The sequence below is a fragment of the Xenopus laevis genome, chromosome 9_10L, assembly GCF_017654675.1.
Source record: "Xenopus laevis strain J_2021 chromosome 9_10L, Xenopus_laevis_v10.1, whole genome shotgun sequence".
Taxonomy (NCBI): domain Eukaryota; kingdom Metazoa; phylum Chordata; class Amphibia; order Anura; family Pipidae; genus Xenopus; species Xenopus laevis.
The window spans coordinates 137,385,655-137,407,724 of record NC_054387.1 but is presented as its reverse complement, the minus strand read 5'-3'; positions in this window follow the sequence as shown (position 1 = coordinate 137,407,724).

Sequence of the window (22,070 nt, the reverse complement as noted above, 5' to 3'; positions counted from 1 at the left end):
CACCTGATTGTTCTAATCTGCCCATTGTTATATAGTAATAATGTCTCGTGTTTATCAGATATGCAGCTTTTTCTTCTAGTTTTATAAATCCTGTGATATGTTAATGGGGAGATGTTGTACTAACTGCCTGTTGTAATATAAGTGGCCTGTGATGTACCTGAAAGTGTCAGTGTTCTCCTTACTGTTTTACAGCTCCCCAGACAGGTCACATGAATAAAACATGATATTGTTCTGTGTCTCCACCTGGTCTATTCAAGTCCTTATTGTGCAGTGACTTCCCTACACTGACTGAGTGTTTAGACCAGAGGGTCATGTGGGTCGGTGGGACAGAAAAGTGGCTTCTATTTGGTGCCGTGACTCGGATTCCAATTGGCCAGCGGTAACTGCAGCTGGTAAACCCCTAAGTGATCTGTGTTCAAAGGTTTGAGAGACCATCTCACAGGGACTCTATAAGTGATATAGAAAGACAATATGTCTGAACATCACACAACTCCTCCTGAGAGCTTACAATCTACCCCTGCACCACAAGGAAGACTCATTATATCATGTGACAAACTGAGAAATGTAAGTTTTGACCTGTCAACAATTCAGCCTGAAAATATACTGACACGGTCTGTGTTACCTGTAATAGTCAGGGTGTAGCTGAACTACAACATGAGCACACTGTACACACAGGAGGTATGATACATACTAGTGATCCTTATTGCAAAGGTGCAGCTAGCTACATGCAGGGTACATCTGAAACCAGTAGTTTATGTCTGATCTGATATGAAAAGTTGTACAACAGATTAGCCACTCAATTATAACAGGTCTGACAGCCCAAAATGGCAGACGTAGTGACACTGCACCAGTGAGTAAGAAGCAAACTGAGGAGTGGGCTGAATTAAGCAAAGCTGTTTTATCAGTTAACTGCTGAGCCAAAACAAGGCAGGCATATGACAAAGAGAAATGGCCAAAGGAAAAGCATTATAAAGAAATGATGCCCTTATGACTAGACTACAGACTGCCAGAAGGCTTTTGATTTGGAACCAGATATTTAAAACACAGTGATGCTAGCACACCCAGACTTTAGCAAACCTTTTATCCTGTCAATATGTGCATCTATGGATGGACTTGGTGCAGTACTTGCGCAGAGGGTCCAGCCTATTTCATTTGCTAACAAGGCTCTAAACAAGTCCCAGTCAAGGTACCCACCATATCAGCTTGAATTCTTAGCTCTAAAGTGGGCAGGTTGTGACAAGTTCAGCCATTGGTTAAAAAGACACCATTTCACTGCATGGACTGACAACAATCCCCTCACATACATTATGAGCAAACCAAAGTTGGATGCTTGTGAGGAGAGGTGGGTTGCCAAGCTTTCACCTTATGATTTGGACTTGAAATATGTGCCAGGAACACACAATAGACCAGCTGATCTCCTAAGTCATCAACCATTTGTCAAGCCAAGTATCAACAGCAGAATTGGAAGAGAACCCTACCAGGATCTGCTGCAAACTTGCCAAACCTTTGATAAGTAAATGCAATGAATAGGCGTGGATACAATAAAGCTCAGAGTTTGTGCCACAAAAGGTGCCTTTATTCACAAGCACAACATGTTTTGAGCTTGCTACAGCTTGATCAAGTGTATATTAATAAAGATCTAGCAAGCTTGAAACATGTCATGAATAAAGGCACCTTTTGCAGCAGAAACTCTGCACTTTATTGTATCCACACCTATTCATTGGATTTACAGATTGACTGCTTTGGATGGAAGAAAGGTGTTCGGGATACTAGAATTGTCTCAGAAGGGTAAAGGTACCAGTAATCTAGTGTATAAACCTTTGATAAGGATGCTGCTCAGGAATCATTTAGACTTTCAGTGAGAGTCCAAAGAATAAGACATTTGCCTCTTCATTCAGTCCCTGCTCCTTGTTTGATGACAAGTGATGAAGTTAAATCAGTAATGCAAAACCACTTGCAACCTGCAGATGGGTGAATACCCCACACAATGCTGATACAACAAAAGGTAAATACTCTGATACAGCAGGTACCAACTCTGCTTCCCAAGTTCTCCTTAAAGGACCTTCAAACTAAGCAAAATGGAGAAGATGACCTTTCAGGGCCATACACTTTGCTCAAAGAGGAAGAAGGCCATCCCATAGGAAACATTCCTGTGAATCCCAAATGACTTTGAGACTGCTTAAGCACTGGGATAAGCTCAAGTTAAACAAAGGAATTCTTTACAGAAACTGTTCTGGAATTAAGCGATTAGTTTGTGGTCCCTTCCTCACTAAAAGTTGATGTTCTGAAAGGTATCCATGATGGTACTGGAAACCAAGGTCAAGACTAGTAATGGGTGAATTTTTCCCCACGAAATTTGAAAATTTCCTGTTAAATTCATGAATTTCCAGCAAAATTCGCGATATGGTTGAAAAATTAGCAAAACCAGAATTTTGACACCAGCGACAATTTGCTGGAATCAAAACTGACAAAGGCATTGAAGTTGATGCCGGCGCCCATAAAAGTCAAAGGGCATCCGTTATTTGCCGCCGGTGTCTAAATAGTCGCTGGTCACTAAACCACCACCGACAAAGCGTCAAAATTCGCCCATCACTAGTCAAGACAGAACAAATTTTGTAGCCTGTGAAAGATATTTCTAGATTCAGATGGAAGAAGATATTAAAACCTATGTAAGACAATGTAAGAGATGTGTGATCTGTAAAATTCTAGAACCAGAAGGAAGAGCACCTCATGAATTATCCATTATTATTATTCATCCAATGGAACCTGTATATATTGATTTTTGGTCTGCCAAGGACAAAAATAATATAAGTATTGATTTTCTGGTTGATACAGACCATTTTACAAAAATAGCTCATGCATTCCCATGTTTAAACCAGACAGCCGAGCAAGTAGCCCGTAAACTTTGGGATCATTTCTTCTGTATATATGAATTTCCTGAAATATTACATTCAGATAGAGGAGCTAATTTTGAAAGTGAATAGATCAATGAGCATCTACAAATTGCTGGAGTAGAAAAACCTCACACAACACCCTATGGGAAATGGTCAAGCAGAACACTTTAACCGTACTCTAGGAAATATGTTAAAATCCTTAACTCCAAGAGCACAAAAGTAAATGGCCACAAGTGATCCAAACGCTGACCTTTGCATACACCGTACATGAAACCACAGGGTATCCACCATTTTTTCTTATATTTGGGTGTACCCCATAGTTGCCTGTAGACATCTTGTTCAGAAGTGTATTAAAGGATGAGACAGTTACAAGCTATGATGAATTTGTTGCATCTATAGAAAAATATTGGTCATCATGTTCTACTTTTAAACAGAAAAGAACAAGGAAACTAGACTGATATTTGGGAGTCAATAGTTTATGAAGTTGTCAATGTTAATCCCAAAATATAAATTTTTCAGATACGTGATCCAAAGACTGAAAAGATCCAGGTAGTTCATTGCAATTTATTACTACCAGTCAATTTTCTACTTCTAGAGATCACAGACAAAGATTCATCAGAAAATGCTTCTACTGTGTCTAATTTTGGGACAGAAGATCATCGTGAGGACTCTTCCTGTGAAAACGGAGATGCTGAAAGAACCCTGAACCTTGGTTTTGCAAAATGAAGGAAGTAACAGGGCAATACATAATACTGAGAGAGAAGAAGAACCTGAAGAATTTGATAATGAAGTTGTATTTGATCTTCAAGTTCTCAATGATTTGTTGGACTCACAGCTTAGTCACCAACAAGATTGGTTTTTCAGTTAGATAGGCAAAATGATGTTACTCATACGTCATTTGACAAAGAACCTTCTGATTTAGTCAGAGTTCCACAGAGTCCAGTAGAAAGTGTAACCCAAACAAGGTCTGGTAGAATAGTAAAGTCAGTGGGCAGACTAATTTGCTCAATGACTTCAATAATATCCAGCTGCCAAACTGAAAGTCAGTTGCTAAAAGTACTTCATGTGTTTAGTTGTTAAGGGCATTGCCAATCACTCTACTAGCACTTTACTGGGAATATGTAAGAGCTTATATTACACATATAAGGCAAGATAAATGGTATGTAGATCAGAAAGTATGTAGGTCAGAAGTTCCCAATGTCTGTAGAATGTCAGAAGTTCCCCAATGTCTATAGAATGTCAGAAGTGCCCCAATGTCTATAGAATGTCAGAAGTTCCCCCAATGTCTATAGAATGTCAGAAGTTCCCCAATGTTTACAGAATGTCAGAAGTTCCCCAATGTTTACAGAATGTCTTACTTACCTTCTGACCCACCTCTACCTATGCGGCAGATCTAACCTTTGAACTCTGGTTCTGTCCTATGTAATTTTCTACTTCTCATAGCAATACATTTTTTATATAGCAATATATTTCTGTATTATCAGTAAACAATGTATAAGATGCAGCTATGTGCAAAGTACCAAGTATAAAAGAGGAAGCTAATGACCAATGTCTAGCTAGCTAGTTATAATGAAAGTGCTTGTGGTCAGATAAACTACTGTACCAAGTATAAAGTTTATGCCCATATAAGAATAATTTAGCTTAAGCCATATTACGTAGAGTTTGCAGTGATATTTTAACCAACCATGTATAACACAATGCTTTGGTATTGTAATGGAAATAGAGGTTTCTACCCAAGATGGCGACAGCGTCCAAGATGGCGACGGCGTCCAAGATGGCGACTCCTGGCCCCACAATGTGGATCCTGCTGGTCGCAGCACTATGACGCCTGCGTCTTCCTGCCTGCCGATTGGTCACCGGCGACGGAATGGTCGCCGGCGTCAGAACGGGCGCCGGCGTCAGAACGCCAGCGTCAGGACGCCAGCGTCAGGACACCAGCGTCAGCGTCATGACGCCATTGCGCCCAAACTTTGGCGCCAAACCTGGCCTATATAAAGCCTTCTGGACACTACAGACATTGCCCAAGTATAGGTCTTACTTCGTGTATTCCTGGGTGTGTTTATTATTGATTGATTCCTGTGTACCAACCTTGCCTGTTATTTCGGATTGACCCTTCGCTGCCTGGTTGAATTTTTGCCTGGACTTCGACTATTCTCTTGTCTCATCCTTCTGTTACCACGAACTTTGGTTTGTTACCTGCCGCCTCCTTGGTCCGCACTCCAACTGCGCCTTCGGGCCCTTACAGGTATGATATGAAACATAATAAATATTTGTGCAAGGGTCAGCTAGAGCATGAGATCTCTCCGAGCTACCGAATGTTTCTGTATTCTGTGCTTGAATGAACTTCCTTCTCTGATTGAAACTTTGAAAAGGCATTGGTTGTATCATTGGAAAAGTCTCTCACTGAGGTCCAGAGCCAACAGCCCGCGGCGGTGAGAGCGCCAAATCCTAACCACTGTCTTGCTACAAGTTCCCTTGGCAGACTTATCACAAACTAAATGTCTAACTGAGCACTTCCCCCAGCAGACTTATCAAATATAGGGGTGGAAATAAAACACACACACATTGATTACAATAATATATTGTAAGAAAAGTAATACAATACCGATTGAAGACACCGCAACGTCTAGCCGAGCTTCCCTTGTCAGACTTCTGAGAGGAACATCAGCTGGGGGACCCCGGGCCCAAATCAAATACAGCGACTCCCAGAGCACATCAATTGGCCAATGGTCCTTACAAGACCAATTCTTCTACACAACACGTCTGCTTGTAGATGAAGTCCCGAAGCCCCCCCAGCTGAGCTCCTTTTTATATTGGTACAATAACAAAGTAATAGATCATTACACATAGACATATATAATAATAATAATAATGGCTACATGACCAGGACATGGCCATGAGAATGACCATGAAAATGGAAATAACCATGTGAATGAAAATAATTGCTGTGTATAATTGCTGTGTATATTGATTATAACTATGTGAATAAGATATGAGAGTCTATCACCTTAACTCCTACTATTCCCTGTTCTCCTGCTAATGTCAGTACATCCATTTTACAACTAAGGAGCCATATTGAATGCACTTGATCACACTCACATTCATACATGGCCTGCCATGTCACATTTGTATCACAACCACTAGACCATCAGGGAAAAACCTAGGACATGCTACCTCTCACATGAGAGACCCCACAGAACTCAGTACCTGTAAAGGAAAAATTATACCGTACACACACTTACTACAATGTGTCACTAGGCAAACCACAACAGGCAGTCAGTGCAGAGTCTGTGGTCAATCGTTGTGGGCTGAAGTTGTCGTGCTCTGGATCTGGTCAGTGGAGGGCTTTGCTGTACTGGAGGTTTTATGGCTTTCGCTATTGGCACCACTTGATCAGATGGAGGTACTGACGATTTGCAGTGTGATACATGCACGGGTACCCAGTAAGATTTGCCGTCCAATTTTACTGACGGTGGTGATGTGAGCAACTATTGGAATGGTCCTTCCACCTTGGTTCCAATGGGGATTTCCTAATATGGTTACAGTAATAAACCCAGTCTCCTGGTTGTAGTTGATGAGGTTCCAATGGATGTTCATCAGGCTGAGTGGTTTGCACCTGTGATTTAATCAAAGACATTTTGTGTGAGAGTTGTATACAGTACTGAGCTATATCATCACTACAGGTTCTGAGTTCTGTAGGGACAGTCATGGCAACATTAGTATTCATCTTCCTACCAAACAAAATCTCATCTGGGGACAATCCATGTTTTGCTGTGGGAGTGCATCTGATTGAGGTGAGTACCAGAGGAAGGGCTTCTACCCATGAACATTCTAATGTTTTTTTTTTTATGTCTTCGGATTTTATTATTAAGTATCCTTTGTTACGAAGTAGATTTTTTTTATGCATTATTTTGTCTAGACATAACTTCTCCTTTTTCTTATATTATTTATTGTCTAAATTCTAGAGACTTTACATGTACCAAGCAAAACAATTTCAGTTCCTATAACAGTTTGTGTACTAGCAAACAAGAACTTTAAGCTTAACCCTTTACTAGACAACTTTGTCAACTTGACCCGACATATTCAATCTTATGAATCACTGAATGAGTGATAAGGAATCTTTCAGTGACATATAGTCAGGTATAGTCTATAATCTATATTGCAGTGGTATACAATCTTGAATTAGTTGTTTTAGTAACTATGGCCAGCTCAATGGCGTTATCTCTATCAAGAGCAGCTACAGATGATTCATGTATTATGGTTAAATATTGGCCATCCATGTTGGGGCTTGATTTTACATGAACTAAGGGCTTTTAACACACAGACTTTGGACATCCAGACACAACGAGCATTACCAATCACTATCACCATCAATACAACAACATCAGGCTTTCTGGTCCATTAATATCCATATAAGCAGTGGGAGATAAAAGGCATGACGGCTCAGTAAAGGCAAGCATTTGGGAAGCGCATTCCCTACTGGGTTTGGACTTGAGGTTACCCATAGCTATCACTAACAAAAGATGACACTTGAGCTTGTGGTTCACAACACACAATGCTGGAATTTCCAAAAAATGGACCAGAAATCCTAATGTTGTTGTATTGATGGTGATAGTGATTGGTAATGCTCGTTTTGTCTGGTTGTCCAAAGTCTGTGTGTTAAAAGCCCTTAGTTCATGTTTGCTTGGTACATGTAAAGTCACTAGAATTTAGACAATAATAATATAAGAAAAAGGAGAAGTTATGTCTAGACAAAATAATGCATAAAAAATCTACTTCGTAACAAAGGATACTTAATAATAAAATCCAAAGACATAAAAAAAACATTAAGATGTTCATGGGTAGAAGCCCTTCCTCTGGTACTCACCTCAATCAGATGCACTCCCACAGCAAAACATGGATTGTCCCCAGATGAGATTTTGTTTGGTAGGAAGATGAATACTAATGTTGCCATGACTGTCCCTACAGAACTCAGAACCTGTAGTGATGATACAGCTCAGTACTGTATACAACTCTCACACAAAATGTCTTTGATTAAATCACAGGTGCAAACCACTCAGCCTGATGAACATCCATTGGAACCTCATCAACTACAACCAGGAGACTGGGTTTATTACTGTAACCATATTAGGAAATCCCCATTGGAACCAAGGTGGAAGGACCATTCCAATAGTTGCTCACATCACCACCGTCAGTAAAATTGGATGGCAAATCTTACTGGGTACCCGTGCATGTATCACATTGCAAATCGTCAGTACCTCCATCTGATCAAGCGGTGCTTCAGCACTATGCTCTGCCCAAAGTAACAATGTTCAACAACAATTTAGTGTTGCAGTTACCCCATAAAGTTGCAAAGACGGTCAATGCCAGTAACTGTTGGATTTGCTCACCATTCCTTAATCATGGCGGTGCCCCAAATCTTTTTGGGTTGTTTCTTAGTTTCTCTGTTTTGGAATCTGTCACAAAAGTTTTTTCACAAAATAGAATGGCCCTCGACTTCCTATAAGCTAAAGACTGATTGCTGTACTTACATTATTGATCATTACAATCCTATTGAAAAACATGTTTCCAGCATCACCTGCATTGAAGGTAGCCTTAGGAAAGAGTACCCATGGTCCCTGTCTAGTTTGTTTGGTAATTCTGGGGTTCTATTGTGTCTACTATTCTTAAGATTGCCGCATTTATCTGTCTGATCCTCTTAATCCTATTTGTTATTAGAGTGTTGATTCTAAAAGCCAAATCATGCCATATTTTGCACAATAAGAAGACCAACACTATTTCAATTAATCATTGTGTTCAAGTAATGGTAAAGTCTGAACTATCTAATCCTACAGAAGTACTCATTGTTGAAGATAATCATGTAATATCCTACCCAATTGTTGATCCAATTAATGATTTCCCCACTATCCTTACCGAAGGAAATCCCAGTGACCCCCAGTATGTCCACATGATTCAGACTACTCTCACTACTCCCTAAAGTTTGTGAAAATAAAATTTTCAAAGGGGCGATTGTGGTATCTTACTTACCTTCTGACCCACCTCTACCTATGCGGCAGATCTAACCTTTGAACTCTGGTTCTGTCCTATGTAATTTTCTACTTCTCATAGCAATATATTTTTTATATAGCAATATATTTCTGTATTATCAGTAAACAATGTATAAGATGCAGCTACATGCAAAGTACCAAGTATAAAAGAGGAACCTAATGACCAATGCCTAGCTAGCTAGTTATAATGAAAGTGCTTGTGGTCAGATAAACTACTGTACCAATGTACCAAGTATAAAGTTTATGCCCATATAAGAATCATTTTGCTTAAGCCATATTATGTAGAGTTTGCAGTGATATTTTAACCAATCATGTATAACACAATGCTTTGGTATGAAATGAAACATAATAAATATTTGTGCAATGGTCAGCTAGAGCATGAGATCTCTCTGAGCTACCGAATGCTTCTGTATTCTGAGCTTGAATAAACTTCCTTCTCTGATTGAAACTTTGAAAAGGGTGTTGGCTGTATCATTGGAAAAGTCTCTCTCTGAGGTCCAGACCCAACATTCCCCAATGTCTATAAAATGTCAGAAATTCCCCAATGTCTATAGAAAGTCAGAAGTTCCCCAATGTCTATAGAATGTCAGAAGTTCCCCAATGTCTATAGAATGTCAGAAGTTCCCCAATGTCTATAGAATGTCAGAAGTTCCCCAATGTCTATAGAATGTCAGAAGTTCCCCCAATGTCTACAGAATGTCAGAAGTTCCCCCAACGTCTATAGAATGTCAGAAGTTCCCCCAATGTCTATAGAATGTCAGAAGTTTCCCAATGTCTATAGAATGTCAGAAGTTCCCCCCAATGTCTATTTCATCATCATCATCATCATCATTTATTTATATAGCGCTTTCAAGATACGCAGTGCTTTACTGCAGTTATAGCAAACAGGGAATAAATGGTGGATAACAGACAAGGATTACAGAGTACAATAGGGTTAGAAGGACCTAGAGATTAGAGTTTACAAACTAAAAGGTTAGGGTACAATTGAGACACTAGGATTATATAAACACTTTGTCATTTTTGTTACAGCAATGATTAATTAAGGTACATCGAATAAGCCTCTTTAAACAGGTGGGTCTTTAAGGAGTGCTTGAAAGTTTGGAAGGAAGGAGAAAGTCTTGACAGCTTGTGGCAGAGAGTTCCAGAGAAAAGCAGAAGCCTGAGAGAAGTCTTGTAGTTGAGAATGGGCAGAAGTGATCAGAGGAGAAGTTTTGTAGATCAGAATGGGTAGAAGTGATGAGAGAGAAGTCTTGTAGACGAGAATGGGCAGAAGTGACCAGAGGAGAAGTGAGGGAAGATCAGAAGCAGAGAGTAGGTTTCGTGAAGGAGAGTATTTGGAGATTAGAGATGAAATATAGGGAGGGGTTTCATTATTAAGGGCCTTGAATGTGAGTGTAAATAATTTGAATTTGATTCTAGAAGAGATTGGGAGCCAGTGAAGGGACATACATATGGGAGCAGCTGATGTTGAGAGGCGAAATAGATGAATGAGTCTAGCGGCCGCGTTTAGAACAGATTGGAGTTATGAAAGGTGACTTGTTGGAATACCTGTGAGGAGTAAGTTGCAGTAATCAAGGCGGGAGATGATGAGAGACTGAATCTGTGTTTTAGTTGATTCTGAACTGAGATAGGGTCGTATTCGAGCAATGTTGCGCAGTTGAATACGACAAGATTTTGCAAGTGTTTGAATGTGTGGTGAAAAAGACAGATGAGAGTCTAAGATGACTCCTAGGCAGCCTGTGTGGTGGAATGAAAGGTGGTGTTGTTTACGGTGAGTGATATCTGAGTGACAGGGGAAGATCTTGGAGGAAATATAATGAGTTCTGTTCTAGAAAGGTTCAGTTTCAGGTGGCGCCGAGACATCCAGGAGGAGACAGCAGAGAGACAGTCTGGGACTTGGGAAAGGACAGAATTAGAAAGATCAGGAGTAGACAAGTAGAGTTGGGTGTCATCAGCATAAAGGTGATACTGAAGACCAAATGACTGAATACGTTTTCCTAGTGAAGTTGTATAGAGCGAGAACAGCAGGGGGCCAAGAACAGAGCCTTGAGGAACTCCAACAGAGAGTGGGGAAGTAGTAGAAGTAGAGTTAGAGAAGGAAACTTTAAAGGAACAGTCAGACAGATAAGATGTAAACCATGAAAGAGCAGTGTCCCGAATGCCAGATGAGTGTAAAATGTCAAGGAGGAGTGTGTGGTCAACTGTGTCAAAGGCTGCAGAGAGATCTAGAAGGTATGAATGGAATAATGACCTTTAGACTTTGCCAATAGAAGATCATTGGTTACTTTGGTGAGGGCAGTTTCAGTTGAGTGTGATGGGCGGAAGCCAGATTGCAGGGGGTCGAGGAGGGAGTTGTGAGTGAGATGCTGGATCAGGTGTTTGTAAACAAGCCTTTCTAGTGATTTGGATACGAATGGAAGAAGGGAGACCGGTCGATAGTTAGTGGGAGAGCTGGGATCAAGGGAAGGTTTTTTGAGGATAGGAGTGATTAGTGCTTGTTTGTATAATGATGGAAAGGTACCAGTAGAGAGTGAGAGATTAAATAGGTGGGTAAGTGCAGGAGAGAGTGTATCAGAGATTGGGTGGAGAAGGCGAGAGGGTATGGGGTCAAGGGAGCAGGTGGTGGGTTTTGAGCTGGCTAGAAGTTTGTTACTTCATCTAGAGTTGCAGGGGTGAAGGAGTGCAAAGTAGATGTGAGTGGATTGCACATTGGTCTGAGATTGTTGTCGGACGCTATGCTCAGCCTAATGAGATCGATTTTTTCATTAAAGAAATGAGCAAGGTCTTGGGCGGTAACATTAATAGGTGGAGGAGGTGGAGGGGGGCATAGGAGTGAGTTAAATGTGGCAAACAGCTGCTGTGGTTTGGAGGACATAGTAGATATAAGATAAGAGAAGTATCGTTCTTTGGCTAATGATAGAGCTCAGTTATAGCAAGAGAGCATGAATTTGAAGTGGATTAAGTCAGGATCAGTTTGTGACTTTCTCACCGTCGCTCAGCTGATCTACTGCATCTTCTGAGGTACCGTGTTACACTAGTGTGTCAGGATTGGGGTTTAGCTGGCCGGCTGTGACGGGTGGTAGAAGGTTTAAGGGAGTCAAGTGCTGTTGAAAGGGCATCGTTGTAGAGAGAAGCTGCCATATTGGGACAGGAGAGAGTATTAATATGAGATATGGATTGTGCTGATACTGTTGATAATTGTATAGAATTTCAGAAGTTCTCCAATGTCTATAGAATGTCAGAAGTTCCCCAATGTCTATAGAATGTCAGAAGTTCCCCAATGTCTATAGAATGTCAGAAGTTCCCCCAATGTCTATAGAATGTCAGAAGTTCCCCAATGTCTATAGAATATCAGAAGTTCCCCAATGTCTATAGAAAGTCAGAAGTTCCCCCATGTCTATAGAATGTCAGAAGTTCCCCAATTATTATTATTATTAACATGTATTTATATAGCGCCAACATATTGCGTAGCACTGTAAAGTAAATGTGATTATACAACTACATCACATGAATTACATACATAGAATATATGGAGTAACAAACATCACAATCAATACAGGTACAAAAAGGTGAGGAAGGCCCTATGCACAGGCATACAGTCTAAAGGGAAGGGAGTAATACACAAGGTATGGGAGTGGGCAAGATCGAATTAAGTGGGTGAGAAATGTGGTATTGCGTTTGGTAGTTAAGCAGAGTGAGGGTAGGCTTCTCGAAAGAAGTGCGTTTTCAGAGATTTCTTGAAAGTAGAAAGGTTGGGAGAAAGTCGGACAGACCGTGGGAGAGCGTTCCAGGAGGAGGGGTGCAGCCCTTGCAAAGTCTTGAATGCGAGCATGTGAGGAGGTAATGAGAGAAGAGTTGAGTAGCAGGTCAGTAGAGGAGAGTAGTAAGCGAGTGGGTGAGTATATAGAGATGAGTTCAGAGATGTAGGGTGGGGCAGAGTTGTGAAGTGCTTTGAAAGTCAGTGTCATTAATTTGAATTTGATTCTGAAAGGTAACGGAAGCTAGTGCAGGGATTGACAGAATGGCGAGGCAGAGGAGGAGCGGTTGCTGAGGTGTATGAGCCTCGCAGCAGTGTTCATTATGGACTGGAGAGCTCACAGTCTCTGGAGGGGGAGGCCAATTAAAAGAGAGTTACAGTAGTCTAGACACGATATGATGAGAGAGTGAATAAGAATTTTGGCAGCGTCTTGGGTGATAAATGATCGTATTTTGGATATGTTCCTTAGGTGGAAGTGACAAGATTTAATAAGTGACTGGATATGAGGAGTGAATGACAGGGCAGAATCTAGGATACCCCCAAGGCACCGGGCCTGGGGAGAGGGGGTGATAGTGGAATTGTTAACTATGATGGATACTTCCGGGATGTTACTGGTGTTAGTTGGAGGAAAGAGAACCATTTCAGTTTTAGAGAGGTTTAATTTAAGGTAGCGTTGTGACATCCAGGTAGAGATAGCGGACAGGCAGGAGGAGACGCGAGTTAGGAGTTCTGGGTTGAGATCAGGAGATGAGAGATAGATCTGAGTATCGTCAGCATAGAGGTGGTAGTGGAAACCATAAGAATTTATTAATTTGCCAAGGGAGGAAGTATAGAGGGAGAATAGTAATGGTCCCAGGACAGAGCCTTGGGGAACTCCAACAGAAAGAGGTAGGGGAGAAGATGATACTCCATTGTAGGAGACACTGAAGGAACGATTGGTGATGTAAGAAGAGAACCAGGACAGGGCTGTGTCACGAAGGCCAAGTGACTGGAGGGACTGGAGGAGGAGAGGGTGATCTACAGTGTCAAATGCGGCTGAGAGATCAAGCAGTATTAGTAGTGAGAAGTGATTGTTGGCTTTAGCGGTTAAAAGGTCATTAGTCAGTCGAGTCAGGGCAGTTTCCGCGGAGTGTTGTGGCTTAAAACCAGATTGTAGGGGGTCCAGCAGGTTATTGTCAGAGAGGAATGAGGTTAGTCGGTTGTAGACTAGGCGCTCAAGTAGTTTAGAGATGAAAGGTAGCAGAGAGATAGGTCGGAGGTTGTCAAGATTGGAGGGATCAAGAGAGGGTTTTTCAGAATGGGGGTGACAAGAGCATGTTTTAGTTGAGAAGGAATCAGTCCAGTTGAGAGGGAAAGATTAAATAGGTGAGTTAAGGCTTTGATTAGACAAGGATTGGTATTGCGGAGAAGTTTTGAGGGAATTGGACCAAGCGGGCAGGTGGTAAGGTGAGAAGAGGCCAGAAGCTTTGAGATTCCTCATCAGTGACAGGGGTGAAGGAGCACAGGAGAGACTGGGGAGTGTGGAGGGAGGGTGGTGGAAGTCTAGGGGGGTTGAGTAGTGGAATGTCCCTTCTGATAGTGTCAATTTTGTTTTTATAGTGCTCAGCAATATCTTGAGCAGAGACAGATGTGCATGGAGGGGGTGGAGAAGGGGAAAGGAGAGGGTTAAAGGTGGAGAAAAGTTGTGCTGGTTTTTTAGAAAGGGAGTTAATGAGTGAAGTAAAGTAAGTTTGTTTGGCTTGGAAGAGGCTGGTGTTAAAGGAGCGCAGGGCAGATTTGTAGCTCCAAAAGTCTCATTCTGAGCGGGATTTGCCCCAGCGACGCTCAATTGCACGTGAATGAATATGGAGCTTGTGTATGAGCAGTATGCCAAGGTTGAAGTGGTTTGGGTCTAGAACGTTTAGTTTTTATAGGAGCAGCTCATTTAGGGCAGTGGTGAGAGGACTATAGTAGTAGCCACATTAGGACATGAGATGGCTGAGATATTAGAGTGAAGAGAGTCAAAGGAAGAAGAGAGATGTGACATGTCTATAGCTTGCAAGTCACGGTAAGTACGTGTTTGGGGAATAGCAGGGGGTGAGGAGGGAGTTAGTGAGAGTTGAAATGTGACCATATTGTGATCAGAGAGGGGAAATGGGGAGTTGGTAAAATTGGTGGTTGAACAGAGTCTGGTAAATATGAGATCCAGAGCATTACCATTGGAGTGAGAGGGGGAGTCTGAGCACAAAGATAAGCCTAGGGAGGAGGTTAGTGAGAGAAGTTTAGAGACAGAAGAGTTGTTAATGTTGTTAACGGGTATATTAAAGTCACCTAATATGATGGATGGGATGTTAGATGAAAGAAAGTAAGGAAGCCAAGCAGCAAAGTTGTCCAGAAATTGTGCAGTTGGTCCTGGTGGTGGATATATAAGAGCAATGCAGAGTGAAACAGGAGAAAAGAGCCTAATGCAGTGAGTCTCAAATGAGGAGAATGATAGAGAGGGAACAGGTGGAAGAACTTTAAAAGTAGAGCGGGGAGAGAGAAGCAAACGTACCCCACCTCCAGGTCTGTTAGCAGGTCTGGGAGTATGAGTAAGTATGAGTAAGTATGAGTAAGTAAGTATGAGTAAGTATGAGTAAGTATGAGTAAGTATGAGTAAGTGTGAGTAAGTGTGAGTAAGTATGAGTAAGTATGAGTAAGTATGAGTGAGTAAGTATGAGTAAGTATGAGTAAGTATGAGTAAGTATGAGTAAGTATGAGTAAGTATGAGTGAGTATGAGTGAGTAAGTATGAGTAAGTATGAGTAAGTATGAGTAAGTATGAGTAAGGTGTAGGCCCCATAGGACAGGGCAGTAGGTGAGGCAGTGTCAGTAGGAGAGAGACAGGTGTCAGTAAGTGCGAGTAGGTTAAAGGAATTGGCAATGAAATGGTCGTGTATAGCGGTGAGTTTGTTGCAGACAGATCTGGCATTCCAGAGAGCACAGGAAAGATTAACTGGGTTTTTGGGTATAGGAGTAAGTGTTCTGTACTGTTGGAATTTGCTCCGGAGAGAAGGAGCTCGTGGCCGTGATATAACTGGGATGGGGTAAGGGCCAGGGTTTGGGGAAATGTCCCCAGCTGCCAGTAATAGAAAGGAAAGAAAGACTAAGTGAGAGTGGGATTTATAAGTCCTTAGTTTGTATGAAAAGGAGGAGTTTTGTGGAATAGCTAAACAGAGTACTTTATAAACTTCATGTGTGGAGAGGAGAGGAGAGGAGAGAGGCTGAGATTTGTATAGAACTGGGATTTGATGGGGGAGGGAGTGAAAAATGTTTTATGAAACATGAGAGTGAAAGGAGGAGAAATACAGGATAAAACATGTTTGGAATAAGAAGTTACAAACTGGCAGGTACAAACAAATCTGTTTTCTTCTTATCCCAGATGGTTCAATGTTGATTGCAGGGGAATCCGGTTCCTTATGCCTTGTGCAACTGCCTTGTCAAACTGCCTTGTTTAACTGTCATTTCTGAGCACTTAAGAAAGGTTAGCACTCGTGCCATGCCCCAGACACGAGTGCCATCCCCAATACTGGGTCTGAATTTATATGTAGCTGATTGGGAAAACCAGAGCCTAATTAATCAATTAATCAATTAAATAGCTGGCAAAGGGCAGAGTTTTACAGACACCAGAACCAGGTTTGGGGCTATAAAAATATCTCTTGTTCACGGAGGAGGGGACACAGATGTGTGCTTGAGATATTTATCAAAGAACTAAAGTAGAATAGGCCTGACAGACAAAAGTTATTGGGGTTAACAAATACAAGTAGGGATATAGCAGAATTACCAGAATAAACAGTTGCAGTATATGGATATAGAATGTCAGAAGTTCCCTCTGGTACCGAAGTGACAGACTGTATAGAGATATAGTGGGTGCTGTCAGGAGTGGATCTGAATGAAGGTTTGGGGTGTTTATAAGCTCCGCCCCCGACCAACACCAGTAAACCAGGAAGGAGAAATTATAGAGAAAGGCAATGTATTTACTCTTCTGTGTGCCCCAGTGTAGGTGGAAGCCATAGGGCAGTTGGAGCGAGTAATTGCCCCAGTGTAGGTGGAAGCCATAGGGCAGTTGGAGCGAGTAATTGCCCCAGTGTAGCTGGAAGAAGTGGGACAGTTTGATTGGGTAATTGCCCCAGTGTAGCTGGAAGAAGTGGGGCAGTTGGAGTAGGTAATTGCCCCAGTGTAGCTGGAAGAAGTGGGACAGTTTGATTGGGTAATTGCCCCAGTGTAGCTGGAAGAAGTGGGGCAGTTGGAGTAGGTAATTGCCCCAGTGTAGGTGGAAGCCGTGGGGCAGTTGGAGCAAGTAATAATTGCTCCAGTGTAGGTGAAAGCTCTGGGGTAGTTGGATCTAGGTGGTAGCCATGGGGCAGTTTGAGAGAGCAATAATTGCCCCAGTTTAGGTGGAAGCCATGGGGAAGTTGGAGTGGGTAATTGCCCGATTGTAAGTGGAAGCTCTGGGGTAGTTGGATCAAGTAATTGCCCCAGTGTAGGTGGAAGGGGGAAGCTGTGGGGTATTTGCCCCAGTTTAGGAGCGAGTAATAATTGCTCCCTCACATGACAAAGAAATGTGCCCAGACAGGTTCCTGGTTCAGGTTCTGTTTATTCTCAACTCCAGTTTCATTTAATTTCTTGGACACGTCCTCCCTGATTAACCTGTGTGTGAGTGTCCTGCGGAACCAGCCCTACCAGAACTTCGCAGGGGCGGGATGGTCCGATGGTTCCGTCATACGTGAGAGATGCGACTTCCCCCTCACTAACACCGTCTGCATCACCGACAACCGCGGCTTCATCAGCCTCGACCAAGGGGAGGTCACTGAGGCCTCTGCCCAGCTCAGTAAGTGCCACCTCCAAATATTATTTGCCAACTGTGCTAGCCATTTATATATACCTGTGCCATAGTCTGGGCCATAGTCTGTGCCACCTCATTCTATAGTCTGTGCCACCTCATTCTATAGTCTGTGCCATAGTCTGTGCCACCTCATTCTATAGTCTGTGCCATAGTCTGTGCCACCACATTCTATAGTCTGTGCCACATCATTCTATAGTCTGTGTCATAGTCTGTACCACCTCATTCTATAGTCTGTACCATAGTCTGTGCCACCTCATTCTATAGTCTGTGCCACATCATTCTATAGTCTGTGCCATAGTCTGTGCCACCTCATTCTATAGTCTGTGCCACATCATTCTATAGTCTGTGTCATAGTCTGTGCCACCTCATTCTATAGTCTGTGTCATAGTCTGTGCCACATCATTTTATAGTCTGTGCCACCTCATTCTATAGTCTGTGCCACCTCATTCTATAGTCTGTGCCACCACATTCTATAGTCTGTGCCATAGTCTGTGCCACCTCATTCTATAGTCTGTGCCATAGTCTGTGCCACATCATTCTATAGTCTGTGTCATAGTCTGTGCCACCTCATTCTATAGTCTGTGTCATAGTCTGTGCCACATCATTCTATAGTCTGTGCCACCTCATTCTATAGTCTGTGCCACCTCATTCTATAGTCTGTGCCACCTCATTCTATAGTCTGTGCCATAGTCTGTGCCACATCATTCTATAGTCTGTGTCATAGTCTGTGCCACATCATTCTATAGTCTGTGTCATAGTCTGTGCCACATCATTCTATAGTCTGTGCCACCTCATTCTATAGTCGGTGCCACCTCATTCTATAGTCTGTGCCACCTCATTCTATAGTCTGTGCCACCTCATTCTATAGTCTGTGCCACCACATTCTATAGTCTGTGTCATAGTCTGTGCCACCTCATTCTATAGTCTGTGCCACATCATTCTATAGTCTGTGTCATAGTCTGTGCCACCTCATTCTATAGTCTGTGCTATAGTCTGTGCCACATCATTCTATAGTCTGTGCCACCACATTCTATAGTCTGTGTCATAGTCTGTGCCACCTCATTCTATAGTCTGTGCCACATCATTCTATAGTCTGTGCCATAGTCTGTGCCACCTCATTCTATAGTCTGTGCCATAGTCTGTGCCACATCATTCTATAGTCTGTGCCACCTCATTCTATAGTCTGTGTCATAGTCTGTGCCACATCATTCTATAGTCTGTGCCACCTCATTCTATAGTCGGTGCCACCTCATTCTATAGTCTGTGCCACCTCATTCTATAGTCTGTGCCACCTCATTCTATAGTCTGTGCCACCACATTCTATAGTCTGTGTCATAGTCTGTGCCACCTCATTCTATAGTCTGTGCCACATCATTCTATAGTCTGTGTCATAGTCTGTGCCACCTCATTCTATAGTCTGTGTCATAGTCTGTGCCACATCATTCTATAGTCTGTGCCATAGTCTGTGCCACATCATTCTATAGTCTGTGCCACCTCATTCTATAGTCTGTGCCACCTCATTCTATAGTCTGTGCCACCTCATTCTATAGTCTGTGCCATAGTCTGTGCCACATCATTCTATAGTCTGTGTCATAGTCTGTGCCACATCATTCTATAGTCTGTGTCATAGTCTGTGCCACATCATTCTATAGTCTGTGCCATAGTCTGTGCCACCACATTCTATAGTCTGTGCCATAGTCTGTGCCACCTCATTCTATAGTCTGTGCCATAGTCTGTGCCACATCATTCTATAGTCTGTGTCATAGTCTGTGCCACATCATTCTATAGTCTGTGTCATAGTCTGTGCCACATCATTCTATAGTCTGTGCCACCTCATTCTATAGTCGGTGCCACCTCATTCTATAGTCTGTGCCACCTCATTCTATAGTCTGTGCCGCCTCATTCTATAGTCTGTGCCACCACATTCTATAGTCTGTGTCATAGTCTGTGCCACCTCATTCTATAGTCTGTGCCACATCATTCTATAGTCTGTGTCATAGTCTGTGCCACCTCATTCTATAGTCTGTGCCACCACATTCTATAGTCTGTGTCATAGTCTGTGCCACCTCATTCTATAGTCTGTGTCATAGTCTGTGCCACCTCATTCTATAGTCTGTGCCACATCATTCTATAGTCTGTGTCATAGTCTGTGCCACCTCATTCTATAGTCTGTGCCACATCATTCTATAGTCTGTGTCATAGTCTGTGCCACCTCATTCTATAGTATGTGCCACATCATTCTATAGTCTGTGCCACATCATTCTATAGTCTGTGCCATAGTCTGTGCCACCACATTCTATAGTCTGTGTCATAGTCTGTGCCACCTCATTCTATAGTCTGTGTCATAGTCTGTGCCACATCATTTTATAGTCTGTGCCACCTCATTCTATAGTCTGTGCCACCTCATTCTATAGTCTGTGCCACCACATTCTATAGTCTGTGCCATAGTCTGTGCCACCTCATTCTATAGTCTGTGCCATAGTCTGTGCCACCTCATTCTATAGTCTGTGCCACCTCATTCTATAGTCTGTGCCATAGTCTGTGCCACCTCATTCTATAGTCTGTGCCACCTCATTCTATAGTCTGTGTCATAGTCTGTGCCACATCATTCTATAGTCTGTGCCATAGTCTGTGCCACCTGATTCTATAGTCTGTGCCACCTGATTCTATAGTCTGTGCCACCTCATTCTATAGTCTGTGCCACCTCATTCTATAGTCTGTGCCATAGTCTGTGCCACATCATTCTATAGTCTGTGTCATAGTCTGTGCCACCTCATTCTATAGTCGGTGCCACCTCATTCTATAGTCGGTGCCACCTCATTCTATAGTCTGTGCCACCTCATTCTATAGTCTGTGTCATAGTCTGTGCCACCTCATTCTATAGTCTGTGCCACATCATTCTATAGTCTGTGTCATAGTCTGTGCCACCTCATTCTATAGTCTGTGCTATAGTCTGTGCCACCTCATTCTATGGTCTGTGCCACCTCATTCTATAGTCTGTGCCATAGTCTGTGCCTCCTTATTCTATAGTCTGTGCCACCTCATTCTATAGTCTGTGCCATAGTCTGTGCCACCTCATTCTATAGTCTGTGCCACCTCATTCTATAGTCTGTGCCATAGTCTGTGCCTCCTTATTCTATAGTCTGTGCCACCTCATTCTATAGTCTGTGCCACCTCATTCTATAGTCTGTGCCACCTCATTCTATAGTCTGTGCTATAGTCTGTGCCACCTCATTCTATAGTCTGTGCCACCTCATTCTATAGTCTGTGCCATAGTCTGTGCCTCCTTATTCTATAGTCTGTGCCACCTCATTCTATAGTCTGTGCCACCTCATTCTATAGTCTGTGCCACCTCATTCTATAGTCTGTGTCATAGTCTGTGCCACCTCATTCTATAGTCTGTGTCATAGTCTGTGACACCTCATTCTATAGTCTGTGCCATAGTCTGTGACACCTCATTCTATAGTCTGTGCCATAGTCTGTGCCACATCATTCTATAGTCTGTGCCACCTCATTCTATAGTCTGTGTCATAGTCTGTGCCACCTCATTCTATAGTCTGTGCCATAGTCTGTGCCACATCATTCTATAGTCTGTGCCACCTCATTCTATAGTCTGTGCCACCTCATTCTATAGTCTGTGCCACCACATTCTATAGTCTGTGTCATAGTCTGTGCCACCTCATTCTATAGTCTGTGTCACCTCATTCTATAGTCTGTGCCACCTCATTCTATAGTCTGTGCCATAGTCTGTGCCAGGGCTGTGCAACTGGTGGCCACGCGACCCCCCCTTATGTGGCCTCCATATCAAAGTCTGCCTGCTGTGTCTGATTACCATATATAAGGTTTAAATGGTATCAGTACAGAGATTAACTGGCCCCTGTATTGTTTAATCCTCAAATTCACACTAATCCCCTGTATTGTTCTACCTGAGACCCCTCTATTGTTTATATCCTAAAGCCCCTGTACTGTTCTACCTGAGACCCCTCTATTGTTTCTATCCTAAAGCCCCTGTACTGTTCTACCTGAGACCCCTCTATTGTTTCTATCCTAAAGCCCCTGTACTGTTCTACCTGAGACCCCTCTATTGTTTTATATCCTAAAGCCCCTGTATGTTCTACCTGAGACCCCTCTATTGTTTATATCCTAAAGCCCCTGTACTGTTCTACCTGAGACCCCTCTATTGTTTATATCCTAAAGCCCTGTACTGTTCTACCTGAGACCCCTCTATTGTTTCTATCCTAAAGCCCTGTACTGTTCTACCTGAGACCCCTCTATTGTTTATATCCTAAAGCCCCTGTACTGTTCTACTGAGACCCCTCTATTGTTTATATCCTAAAGCCCCTGTACTGTTCTACCTGAGACACCTCTATTGTTTCTATCCTAAAGCCCCTGTACTGTTCTACCTGAGACCCTCTATTGTTTATATCCTAAAGCCCCTGTACTGTTCTACCTGAGACCCCTCTATTGTTTATATCCTAAAGCCCCTGTACTGTTCTACCTGAGATCCCT